General features: G+C 38.5%; 1 protein-coding gene across 3 annotated transcripts in view; it reads left to right on the top strand.

The window, feature by feature from the left end:
- Positions 1 to 2,798: 2,798 nt before the first annotated feature.
- Positions 2,799 to 13,227, top strand: part of MPP7 (MAGUK p55 scaffold protein 7) — a 161,320-nt gene continuing 150,891 nt past the window's right edge. For 2 of the 3 annotated variants that reach the window (XM_085318286.1, XM_085318289.1), the window contains exon 1: positions 2,799 to 2,877. The gene's annotated coding sequence lies outside the window, so the exon portion shown is untranslated. The remainder of the gene's footprint in view (positions 2,878 to 13,227) is intronic. The other variant, XM_085318287.1, reaches the window with a different exon arrangement.

A 13,227-nucleotide genomic window follows, 5' to 3' on the forward strand; every position in this document is an offset into this window, starting at 1 on the left:
TCAATAGAGAAAGTCCCAGGGCTGCAGATTGMTGTCAATTGGCAGAGTATATCAAGGAAATGTATGTTTACTCCATTCTTATTCTAGGTAGGTTGCCACTAGCAGTCCCTGTTAGTAGTGGGATACTGGGTTAGATGGGTCTTGAACTTCAGCTAGTATGATGTTGTTATGTTCATAACAAAGTGTTTTCTATAAAGTATCATTTAATTTGGAATTTAATTTTTATATTAGGCAGTTGTCACAGCTGTAATTTTGTAAGACCACAGTATAAAAATCAGTACCAGGAATAGGTAAGGAAGGATGCTAAATATACTGTTAATTTTCATGCTTATTTGCATTTCTGTTAAAATATTTATAGGACTTATCAACTTCTGATAGAAAATATACTTGTGACTGTTTCCTAAGTGGCAGTTTCACTACTTTCCTGACTACCTTGTGGGAGTACTGTGCTTCTCGTGAAGACATTGTTGGAATCTGTGGGAACTCCCATCTGTTCTTAYGATGTTTTAACTTTGCCTATGGCTGAAACTCAAGCCTTGGTTCTACTTTCCTGTGTTAAACCTCTCCTTTTTATGTGGCAAGCACTCAGGCAGCCTCAAGCCTCTAGTTTCTCTCTAGCATATGGAAGGGAGCAGAAGAGAACTATGAAAAGTAGTTCAGTAGCATCTTCCCTCTAAACTAGTTCCTCTGTAGCAAGGTTTCCTGTAGAAGCTGRTGTGACAATAAGTAGGAAAAACTCAGTTCTTGCTGTTCACAAAATGTCTGTTAGTTGTCTTTTACAGTATCTATCTCTTTTTAAAAATTGTGTCAGTGAATTCAGCAAGTTTTACAACTAGAGCTAGCTGTGTTATGTGTAGGAGTCGTGAAAACTTCCCCCACAGTTATGCTAATGTGGCTTAATTCTAGCCYACAGTATGCATACTTCTTCTGTCTCCTGGAAAATTTTCTTCCTAGTTACTCCTTTTTCTTATGCATTAATGAAAAGACATAGTACACTAACTTGTTCCTTCCTAATTTTAATTTTATAAATATAATGATTCATTTATAGTTGTTTTCAGTGCAAGATAGGCATTTGTACCTTGAGCGATATCACACTTCATCTGAGATTTGCCTCACTCAGTATTACTGAAGTACAGGTGTAGAGAGAAGGCATTATTTAACATGTTTCAAGTGACTTTTGCAATGCAGCGTCCTCGACATCCTGTGGCAGATAAAACCACTAGCTCTGTCCCATGTCATGTGGGTTGCATGGCAGGTCTGAGAACAGCTCTGACTCTGTTCACGTGTGTATTTTACTGGGTCCTCTGGGCAATTAATGTGAGGCATTCAGTAAAGTTATCATTGTCCTTGGAAACCACTTGATAAGCAAAGAAATGATGGAAACATTTCTTTGACATGCTCTTTGCTTCCGCTAGCAGCCTTGCACATAGGGGAAAAACAGCAGGGAGCAAAAATAGCTGATGTCTAAAGATGCCCAAAATTTTACTTTGATGTTCTTGAAGTGTATATATATTGCATGTATCTACATGCTTAGCTACCAAACAATACAACTTGAGTTTTTCCTCTCTGGGAGGATAACGAATTCCATACTTTCTTGAGTGATAGCATTCAGCAAACTAGTTTTGTCCTGAAACTGGTTTAGGGCTCTTCATTATCATTCCCTTATGAATTGTCCATGGAATGGACTGCATCTCCCCATTGCAGGCTCTTGAGAAAAGATGAGTTGCTAAGGTAAAAATACTTATGCATCTTCAGTCTCAGGTGGACAGTGCCTTCCTAAAGGATATAATAGAAGAAAAAAAATAACATTGGCAATTGTTTGCTAGTCTAAAAGAACAAAACTTCAAGCTTTAGCTTAATTTTTAACCCCATGCAGTACAGTCAAAGGTGTAATAATTCTATCCTGTAAAGAGAGTTCCTGAAATAAACTAGTTATATTTACATTTGCAGTGACATCAGTATTTAAAGGTAATCAGGAAAACAATCATTTTAACACTGGAAAAGTTGGACGCTGTCATGTGCAGAGTGCTGAACATGAGGTGAAATACGAGCACTGGAAGAATAGCCGTGACTTGACCTTTTTGACTCTGTTTTGACTGTTACATGCTAGCAGTACATGTAACAGGATTGCCTTGGTTCAGTTCCCAGAGCGCATTCTGTCCTCTGTTACTCCATCTCTGCCCCTGCCGTCTATTGCCAATGGCAGACAACAGATCTTTTAAGTTGCATAAAGAATAGGCAGTGCATAATGCCAGGTGGAAAGTTGAAAAAGGCATCTGCAGAGTGTCAGTGTGCTTGGCTAGTAGTGATTTTGAGGCTATTAGTTACTTTCTAAAGCAGAATGATTAAGTATAATGAAGCAAAGAAAGAAACATCTTTTCTACCAGGCTTTCAAGTGATGATTTGAACCAAAGTCTGCATCTTGTTCACATATAAAACATGGTTATATATACAAGAAGCTTTATGGAGTTTTATCTTTATAAAGATAAAACTGACCTATATCAAATTTAGCAGTCGTTATTTTGGTTAATTATGACCTTAACACCCATTTGTCTAAGCCAGGTGTGAAGTTGGAACAAACTTGCAAACTGAAATTTCTTCCCACTCCACACACCARTTAAGTCTCTTTTTCTGATTTTTCTTATTTTTGCAGGAATTCAAAGAAGAAAGACTGCTACTGTTAACTGCATTAAATTTATACTCTTAATATTTAGTATAAAAATATTAAAAATACTTAGTATTTTGAACTCTGAACAGAGCAGATGTCATAATACTACTAATCTTTCCTCTGTTTCCTTCAGGTTTGATAGCTTCTCAGCTGCACAGTCTGGAAGATGTGTATCTTAAGTCCCTGTTGAAGTAAAGAGAGTCATTCAGGTAGGATTACTTTATGATTACTTTCTTGCCCACACTTTTCTGATACTGGACTAGTGTGTCATCTGTTTTTCTGAAGTCGTGAACAGCATCTGGATTTGTATGAGAACCCAAGAATAATTGTTATATTTATTTATATTTCTTTAATAAAGCTGTGAAACATTGGTATACCAATGTRTGGTTTAAGTATTTTTCTTAATTTTGTACTCTTGTGTTTTCTGATAAAGACAAGTCCCTGTCCAGAAAAATTACATTTTCTCATGTTACTTCAATATATGTGATGGTGTAAATTTGAGGAAAATGAGAAAACATATTGCTAATACAGCTGACTGTATTAATGACTGACTACAAAATAAATTGTACTGTAAATTACTTATATAATAAGTTTAAGAATAGAGTACAACTGCTTCAGAGCTACTAATTATGTCTCAGACTATGAAAATGTCTACATCCATTTATGTAGGGAGCAGAGAAAAATCTTTATTGCATTTGTAATTTATTGTTTGGTGAACTGAGCTTGGCTTTAGTAAATGAAGCTGTTCCAGAAGGAACAATGTAGTTGCATATATGAAATGCAGAACTGCTGTTTCATAGACAATATGTCATGAACACTAAAGAAATGGGCTTAACACTGTTAGTAATAAACAAAGGAGAGCAGAATATAAATATTTCACAATTACATGTGACTAAGTCAGAAGCAGCAATTGGCAGATGGAAAGTGTTTTTTTTTGTTTTTTTTTTTTTTTTTTTTTTTTTTTTTAAGCAGCTGAGCTTGCAGGTTCAGCTGATAGAAAACCTTTTTTACTTTTTTTTTGTCATCATCCAGAGTTGCAAGAGAATTGATCTAACAAAGCAATCTTAAATTACTTCAGAGATTTAATAGACATAGTAATAAAGGTTTTCAATGATTTAACAAATACACTGATAGAGGCTTTCAGTGAATAGCTGTTCTTGAGCAGTTAATCATGTCATTGTAGTCTGGGTCATTTGGAGAGCTGTGAGCACAGTTAAAGTCTGTCTTATGGTTGCATTGTAAGTGAAATGCGTGTATGAAAGGGGGAAGCTGAAGCTGATCTTCTTGAGACTAGCAGTGCTGGAGAAGTGACTGAGACAAGCTGCTGAGTGAGCAGTTTACTGTCTTTTTAAAAGTACCTAAGGTGAATGGAGGTTGAAGTTTACCACGTATATGAAATTTCTACTCTTGTAGGTCATATCTAAAATGCTTGCTCCTCCCTTACGCTCTCCCTCCCTGCTCACCCTCCGGCCAGCCCAAGGCGCAGTTACTGCTGTTCTCACTATGGCAAACAGCAGCTCTTTGTTAGTGGCATTATCTGCAGCACGTCCTGGCTTCATCACTACTCTCTCTTGCCATCTGTAGTTCCTAGGAACCCTGAAAGGAGCCTTTTGCTTAATCTCTGAAGTTTTCTGATTCAGTAACCTGCTGGTTATCTCCAGTACATGTATAGGAAACCTGTCATTTCTGTCAAGTTAACCTCAGTTCTAGGGCTTACTGCCATATGGGGGAAAAGGAACATCCCATCTGTAACACAGAGCTGAAGTAGGTTCCTTACTCAAGGTTGGTTAATTTTCCAAAGGTTTCCTCTAACATATCTAATTTTGATGCTGTTATGAGATATTTGTTCTTGTGTTGACAAGTAAGAAACTGAGTTTTGACTGGCTGTGAGTGAAAATGACTGGCAAAATGCCCTGCAAGCTCTATAGCCCAGCAAATCTGGAACTGCTCTGCTACAGCTGCAATATGGGGCTCCCTGCTTTGAAAGCTTGTTTCGTGTTTGAAATACAATACAGATGGTGATCTGGACCACTTTCCAGCAGCCATGAGCAGTTTGAGCAAGGGCATCAAAATGGCAAACGAACTTCAGGGGATAAAACTTTGAATGTCAGTGCTTTGAAGTAAATGCTGAATGGTGTGTTTGGTCCATCATCTGACTTCTGAGAGTCATGCGGCACAGCTGTGAGATCAGAACAGGTCAAGCAAGACAAGCCTGTTGGCTACTTAGGAAAGGCTATTCAGCTTCAAGAAATCTTGATGTTTAAAAAGAAGAGGAAAATGTGCTGTAGCTAAGTAGTGAGGCTAAGATAAAAGTCAGTTATCAGGCAAACAAATTTTTTAGAAGGAGTTTAGARAGGATGCATATTATCCTTGGCTAGTTGTAGCCATGGCTCTAGACAAATGTGGAAAGTGAAAATTATTGTTATTTCCCTCTTCATTTTTTCTGAAAGGTGAATGCTTTTAGTGTATGGTGTGTATGCTAGCAACAAGCAGACTAGGAGAAATTGTGGCTGAAAATGGCAAATTTCAGCGCTGCGAAAACTGAGGAAGATGTCTTACTGGGCAATTAGCTATGGAAATTTCTGCTATGCATGCCAGGAAGAAAAGGATTGGCAAGACAGTAACTGGAGGGAACAGGAGTCAAAGTAGTAGTTTGACAATGAGAGAAGAGTTGAAAATTCTACTATACCAACTGCGAGCAGCTTTTCTTTCCTAGAAGCTATTAAAACTTTCTAGTGCTATGTACTGTATTCAGTATGATCTTTTTTAAATCTTGATTTAATGAAAAATTGCATTTATTTCTTAATAAAGACTATTTATTCTCACTGGGGCTTTTTACTGAACTTGTACATAAAGATAAATAAAGATTGTTAAGTATCTTTTCAACAGGAAAAAAGTTATTGGAGGTGGATGGGAACAGAAGGGTGTTAGAAACCAACATGGAAAGCTTACCATAGGTAAGCTAATAAGGCAGAGCTCRGAGGGTTGTCACCAGTGGCATGGAGTCCAGTTGGAGGCCTGTAGCTAGTGGTGTTCCCCAAGGGTCATTGCTGGGGCCAGTCGTGTTCAACTTATTAAATCGAAGACCTAGATGTAGGGACAGAGTGCCTCCTCAACAAATTTGCTGATGATATTAAATTGGGAGGAGTGGCTGATTCATCAGAGGGCTGTTCTGCCATTCAGAGAGATCTGGGCAGACTGGAAATTTGGATGGAGAGGAACCTCATGAGGTTCAGCAAGGGCGAGTGCAGGGTCTTGCACCTACGGAGGAATAACCCCATGCCCCAGTACAGGCTGGGGGCTGACCCGGTGGAAAGAAACTCTGCAGAGAAGAACCTGGGAGTTTTGGTGGACAACAAGCTGACCATGAGCCAGCAATGTGCCCTTGTGGCCAAGAAGGGCAATGGTGCATTGGGGTGAGTTAGGAGGAGTGACATCAGCAGGCTGAAGGAGGCCCTCTACTCAGCCCTGCGGAGGCCTCGGAGGCCTCGTCTGGAGTACTGTGTCCGGTTCTGGGCTCCCCAGTACAAGAGAGACATGGAGCTACTGGAGAGAGTCCAGCATAGGGCTACGAAAATGATCAGAGGGCTGCAGCATCTGCCCTATGAGGAAAGACTGTGAGAGCTGGGCCTCTTCAGCCTGGGAGCCTGGGGAAGAGAAGATTGACAGGGGGGGGGGGGGGGGGGCGGCAGGGGATCTTATCAGTGTGTACAAGTACCTGAAGGGAGGGTGTCAAGGAGATGGGGCCGGACTCTTTTCAGTGGTGCCAAGTGACAAGGGGCAATGGGCACAAACTGAACCACAGGAAGTTCTGCCTGAACGTGAGGGGGAATTTCTTTACTGTGACGGAGCACTGGAACAGGTTGCCCAGAGAGGTTGTGGAGTCTCCTTCTCTGGAGACAATCAAAATCCGCCTGATTATAATTCTGTCTAACATGCCCTAGGTGACCCTGCTTGAACAGGGGGGTTGGACTAGATGATCTCTAGAGGTCGCTTCCAACTTCAACCATTGTGCAATTCTGTGATTCTATGAAATTTGAGTACAAGGAGGAATCTGTAACTGATATGGTTAAGGAGAAAGAGTTCAAATATTTAGGTGCAGAAGGATATTGTAACAGAGTTGTTAGACCTTTCTTTTTTTCTAGATRCCTAAATAAAAAGTAAGGGGCAGAGGTAACTAATAAATATTTATATTTTGGAGAGAAACAGACCACCACATTCCATACAGCTCAGGAGACCTAAGTGATGCCTGTTAGGAAAGGTTTGCAGACTCTGTAACCTTTCCTCCGGTGATCTAATCATATACCTTAAACCTTAGAATGCTGAGGAAACTTCAGAAACCTTGCAAAATGCCTATTTTCTTTTCCTATTTAGAAAAGCGTTAGTGAGGATGAGGCAGATCATTACTGGTGGGTTAGTATCACCTCAACTAACTGGAGAAATCAGAGAAATGTAATGATCAGTATCTGTAATTTGAAGACAGGTAGTCTCAAACTTAAACCCAGTAGCTCTTTACCAATAGTTAGCTTTTGATTTGGCAAACCAAAGGCAGTAATAATATTTTTTGTTTTGTTTTGTTTTCCTCTTGCACAATATGATAAAAAGGAGGCAACATCTGTAACACATCAAGCATTTATTTCTAKAAATCTGCTATGTAGGTGGACAAGCATAATCAATGAAGACAGTTGAGCAAATGCCATGTTGTTAATAGTGAATTTGCATTTTACTCCTCAGACTTTCAGTTTTATCAAACTTTTTAAATGAGTCCCAGCCAGTGGTTTGGACTTCCCATGGGTGATGGCAATTAAATTTGAAAGGAAGCAGAAAGTATTCTGGTTGCTTTATTCAAGTAGTGAACTTACTACTTTGCATGCTATTAACTGTCTTCAGGGCATTAAGTGTCCCAGCTTAATAAGCCCCTTATTCTGTCTTCTTTAACGCTTTCATCTAGTTTGGATGTAGCACTAATATTTAAAATACATGTATCTGTTAGTTCAGTAGACACATCCATTACTTACTGAAGCACTGCAGTTTATTTTAATAAACCTGCTGTCATCACAGGTAAAAGACTCCAGAATAACATACAGTGCCAGCAGGTGCTTTGTATATTTTCACAAGTTGGTCAATTGGAAAGTTAGTATTTCTTTAGAAACAAAAAAACCCACTGTTTTATGAACGGAGTATCTCCTGATAAGCATACCATGCACGTTAATATTATCTAATACTAGTCTTAAAGACTAACAAACTTAACTAAGGGTAAACTACAGGAATAGGAAAGTATACATTTAAATAACTGGACCGTCTATTGCTGTTCAGTATGTTTCATATGAAAAGTTCCCAGACTGGCAGAGCAGTTACATGTGCTAATTGAGTTTTCTTATATTTGCCTACATTGTAAAGATCTAAATAGTAAATGAAGTTACCCCCAAACAGTTGCTCCAAAAGCACATCTCGTGTATTATTGTATTGTATTTTATTTTATCTAGTATTGTATTTTGTACTTGAAGCTGAATATTTGTTGGGCCTGTTTGGTAGCTGTTACAGTTCCTCATCCTTGGGGTGTGCAAATGAGTGTACTTCTTCCAGTACCTGCACTGGATGTGTTCAGAGCTTGTGGCGTCTGTCCGCAGGATTCCAGCATGCTTCTGGATGCTTCATGCTACTGGATCCCAGTCTACAAAGAAGATGCCCTCTCTGAGGAGACTGGATGTGCTTGTCTCTTTTCTTGCAGACAAGACCTCTTAATTTGCTGGCTGGTCAAAGAAAAATGCTGATTTTCCTTTTCTTAGGTATGGAAATGAGAGGGCAATAAGGAAAGAGCTAAACTTTCCTTTTGTGCTTGCCAGTTAGTTCAGGCCACRTCATGTATACACTACTCCATCGTATATGAATTTAAAGCATTCCATTACCTTCTGCCTCCTTCAAAGAGAGTTTGTTCTTGATTGTGACCTACTGGATATCGATGCCTCACTGTTGTTGCTGCCTTTGTCTTCTGAGTCATGGAAATTGTATCTTCTTCCTCTACATCTCTTTTGCTGGCTTCAAAAAAAGAAATAGGTCTCTAACAAGTTCTCTGGACACTTTTTAGAGACTTTGTATGTAACGTGATGCTGTTTGAATTAGCAGGCAATGACATGATGTTTTATTCTCCAAAACTCTTTCTTGAGTACTTTGGTATCCTCCCACTTGAGTGAAGAGATGAGTGTCGATATAGGCATTCATGACAGGCACACTTGATAGTCTTGGTTCCCCAGCGGAGAGGTGAGAAAATGCCACTGCCAGAGTGAAAGCCTAGTGTGTGGTTACACTTTGCCATATGTTGTGCTGCTGTTTCAGTGGTGTGCTTCCTTTGTTGGATATAGGCTGTAACGGAAAAGGTAATCCAAAACCTAGTGTTTGCGTTGTTGCAAAGCCACATACAAAGTTAGAAACTAAAAGTTACAAATACATGGGAAGCTACAAATTTCCTCTTATTTGTAATGAGATTTTTTTTCTGAGGGATAGTATTTTGTTTATAAGATGGCTCTCTTATGGGCATATTTAATTATTATACGTAGAATTATTTTACAGTGTATCTATTCATGCATAGGACAGCCCTCATTGTAAGGAGACTAGATTTGTGTGCTGTGTGCGTGTGTGTGCAACTGTTTCTAAGAGGGGAAAAAAATTGACCTTGAATATTAGATAGTCTCTGCAACAACTCTCCCTTACTAATGTTTCTTCCCTCCCTCTGACAGTGAAACCTTTCTTAGGCCAGTGGGGTGCGGGGAAAGGTGAAGCGAGGAACATGTCAGTTGCTTGCTTTTCTTTTAATAGAATCAGCATGTTTCAGGAAAAATTCTTCCTGAACTGCTGGAAGGGGATAGCTAGTGATGCTGTACTCTTTGGAAAAGTAGTACAGCTCATCTAATCTACGGGATTGTACAGGAATCCTGCAGCTAGAAGAGATACGGTAAAAAAGTTAAATGAATACCTTTTTCTCTGAAGAGTCAAGGGCATAGATATTCTGGTCTCCAAGTAAGAAACTGGATGCAGTCTAGCATTTGATTTCTAGTTATGAATTAATGTCACAGTGTCACTTCTGGTTCAGTGATCTCCAGTTGGGTGCGTTGTCTTGGGCATAGTGCTCTGCTTTTGCTTTTCTTTGTCAGACAGTACTGAAGAGAGACTGGAATGGCCAGGCTGGCTTGGACTTCACCTTACAGTAGTTTCTGGCTTGATGCTGAGGTCTTGTTCCAGTCCAACTCAACCAAGCTGTATTCTGACAGTCAAAATCAGGCAGATTTTTTTCTCTATTGCTAATGTCTCATTGGAGTGTTACTAATTTGACATTTTCTCGTGGGAGTCTTCAGCTTATGACTGGGCATGTGATTGTACCAGCTGCCAGAATGACCTGTATAGGTCTGTGAACTTAGAATTAAATATAAATGAAGAAGGGAAAAATAAAATTGTTAATAAAAACTGTAAGTTTTTGTGACTAACTTTATCAGCCTGAGACTTGGGATAAACAACAACACATGAAATCCATCATTTGTTTACATGAATCACCTCAGGCATGTTTCAGAGATAATATTTCAAAAAGGGACAATAATATACTAAAAAAAATCTTTTCCAATTTAGACACATAATTCCATTGCTGTAGTTGAACTGGCATAGAGAAATCATTCAGGCTGTCTGGAAATTGGCCAGGAGTAAGCATGGGATAGGAATGAGAATGTCTGGTAGGGAATTCTGTTCCTTGTCTGTGGGGGCAACTTTGAAGAAGCAGAAGAGAGAAAGTGAGGCTTTTGAGATAGTACTCTTACTGTCTCGATGTTTTCAGAGCAATACAAATTTGTTTTGTATAGACAGCTTTTCCTATTGTGTGCTTTGCAGAACTTACATGTTTTTGAAGAATTTAATTTGCCTGTTTTTTTAATGTTTATCTTGTTTACCACTTCTGTGGTATAAAATATTCTTTCTCATTTTATTCCAGTTTAATGTAAGTTTTTGCAGTAAGCGATTTGTCCTTCAATAAGTCTGTGCACTTGCAGTTTTCTTATATTTAGAGGAATCTAAACTCCTGGCTCAAGTAGATTTCACCCTGCATTTTAGCTATTATTGGATCAGACTGCTGAATGTCAAAATTTAAATGTCAGAATGCATACATGTTCTGTTGTTGTAGTTTTGTCACTTGTTATGTAATCCTATAGCTAAATAGTCAAAACAGTCTATGAACTATGCAGCTCTGAACTTTATCTTACTGGTGTCTGATATATCCCTTTTCTTTATGTGATAGAAATGTGATAAAAATACAGCTAAAGTTGGGAGCAGTAATCCTACTTCCTGGTACTAGAGAGATCAGCTCATGGATTAAGAGGAGACACCTGGGCCAAGGAGCATAAATCCATTTGTCACTTTCAGAAGAAAAATGATCAGAGGCTGGAGGTGAAGCTGCAGGGAAGGATTTGAAAGTAGTCATTTGAGCTTTTCATCTGTTGCTAAGGTCCAACTTGCTGAGATTAGTAGGGTAGCTCAAGTAAAATATGCCCTCTTATGTTTAGTAGACCTAGTGAGGAGTCGTCAGTTAGTATCTTCTTTCAGAATACTTTTTTTAAACTTGTCTGAATTATACAGTCATATGTCTGGAATAAACTTTAAATCAGATCTCTAGGCTCTTACAGTGAATAAAAATGTATGCTATTTTGATGACAAGTTTAAAAAAGCAGTGGTATTCTAATATAAGCACACGTACTAAAATGGTATGAGAATGCTGTGCTGTGATATAAACTAACTCAGAATAGATTGTAATGCTCTCTTGCAGCTACCACGTTATGTGCTCCACTAAGACAATAAGCCTAAGAAAATACAGTCTGAGATTTTATGTTAACTTACCGCTCATGTACAAATTTTATTATTGTTCTGCARAACTTTTCTGTGTATCTAGACACAATGATTTAGCAAGGGATAGAAAGAGGGGGAATCAATTGTGAAAAGGTTTTTCCATTTGAATTTTAAAATTCAAGTGAAATTGTGTGGTAGTTAAGAAAAAATTCTGTACTATGGTTGTCCTGCTGAGAATGTAAAAGTTGTCATACTCTCTTCAGAACTGACTAGTAGAGGATACTTAGGAAAAGAGAATAAGAAATTGCTGAAAACCAGGTTTTGTCCTGATATAGCAGTTTGGCTGTTAATAAAGACTGATGTAAAAACTTTGTGTCAAAAAGGTATATCTGGGCATCCTGTGCAGTAGCCACCAAAGAATCTGTTCCTCAAATGTGCCTTAAGTACTTCTTTGAACTGTGTGGTTTTGGCTTTTGCAACTTCACCAGGTATTGTATAGAGAAATACTTCCTATAGTTTCCTGTATCTGGTACCAGCTAATTTCACTGAGTGTCCCTAGCTTGTGTTTTATGAGAAATAGCAAAGYGTTGTGTTTGGTTTGCCTTCTGTGTCTGATTCCTGATGGCATAAATCTCTCTCATACTCTTCCCTCTTCTACTATTCACTTAATCATTGCTTTACAATAGGTAGCATTTAAAAGGAGAACAGTAGGAGAAATGATGTGATGAACGACTTTGTGGGTAAGCAGATGGAGTTTATCAGCCAAAAATATTTTGCAATTTGTCATCAATCTTGAATAGATAGTAGTAATAAAGCAAAGTTATGAAGACCCCCATGGCAAGGCCTTTCCAAGCCTGAAAGACTTGCAGATGGAGGCAGTGTTTTTTATTAGAACAGCTAGTATACTGCATTGTGTACATATGTAGATCTGAAAGACTGCTCCTTCAGCTCTACTGCTTGGTGTAATAGAATATAGTATGTCTATGGACTTATCTCATCTTACCAGTTGTCTTAGACCATCAAGAATGTAGCAATTTTCTTAGTTAATCTTCGCTTTTTCTTGATTAATTTGCCTACTTGCTTAAGTGGGAAAAGTTGCTATTTGAAGCTTTTAGTAGCAAAGCAGTTGACAGCTACTTTTTAATCATTGTGCTTGAGCTGAACATGGTTATGACTGTAGAGAATAAAGGCACTGTTGAATGTGTTGGATGTAGTACCATTTCAGGTAAGATGATCCGCTGCATGCACACAGTTTGCTCGGGTAGTCCTGCTTAGTTGCATGGAGACTGAGCTGAGCTCTTTCAGATTCGGGAGTGGATAYTGAATGAGAGGTGTGCTTAGTGCATCTGTTCTTTGCAGAGGGAGCAAATTTCTACTATGAAATTATGAAAAATGAGATGGTAAGTCAGAATTTTTGAAAAGATAGTCTGTAAGTTTTTTCATGGCAAAGTGTGTTCTACTGTGATGTTAATAYCCATTTCTACTTTCTCTAGTATAATGATTTTTGTGATATTGTCTCACAAATGGTTATATCTTAGAGTTGTATCAGAATGATGTTATTTGTTTGAATGCAGAACAGGAAAGGACCACTGTATTCATGAAGTTTATTTTCATGCACTTGCAGGCTTTATATAATGCAGTCATAGACAAGATGAAGTTCTGTTTTAAAAGCAGTTTAGCCTTTTCCTCCCACTACTTCAATTAGAAGTCTGTTGCAAAACTAAGTTGTCCTAAAC

This window comes from Rhea americana, unplaced genomic scaffold, assembly GCF_003343005.1.
Source record: "Rhea americana isolate MKP2758 unplaced genomic scaffold, rheAme1 scaffold_53, whole genome shotgun sequence".
NCBI lineage: Eukaryota > Metazoa > Chordata > Aves > Rheiformes > Rheidae > Rhea > Rhea americana.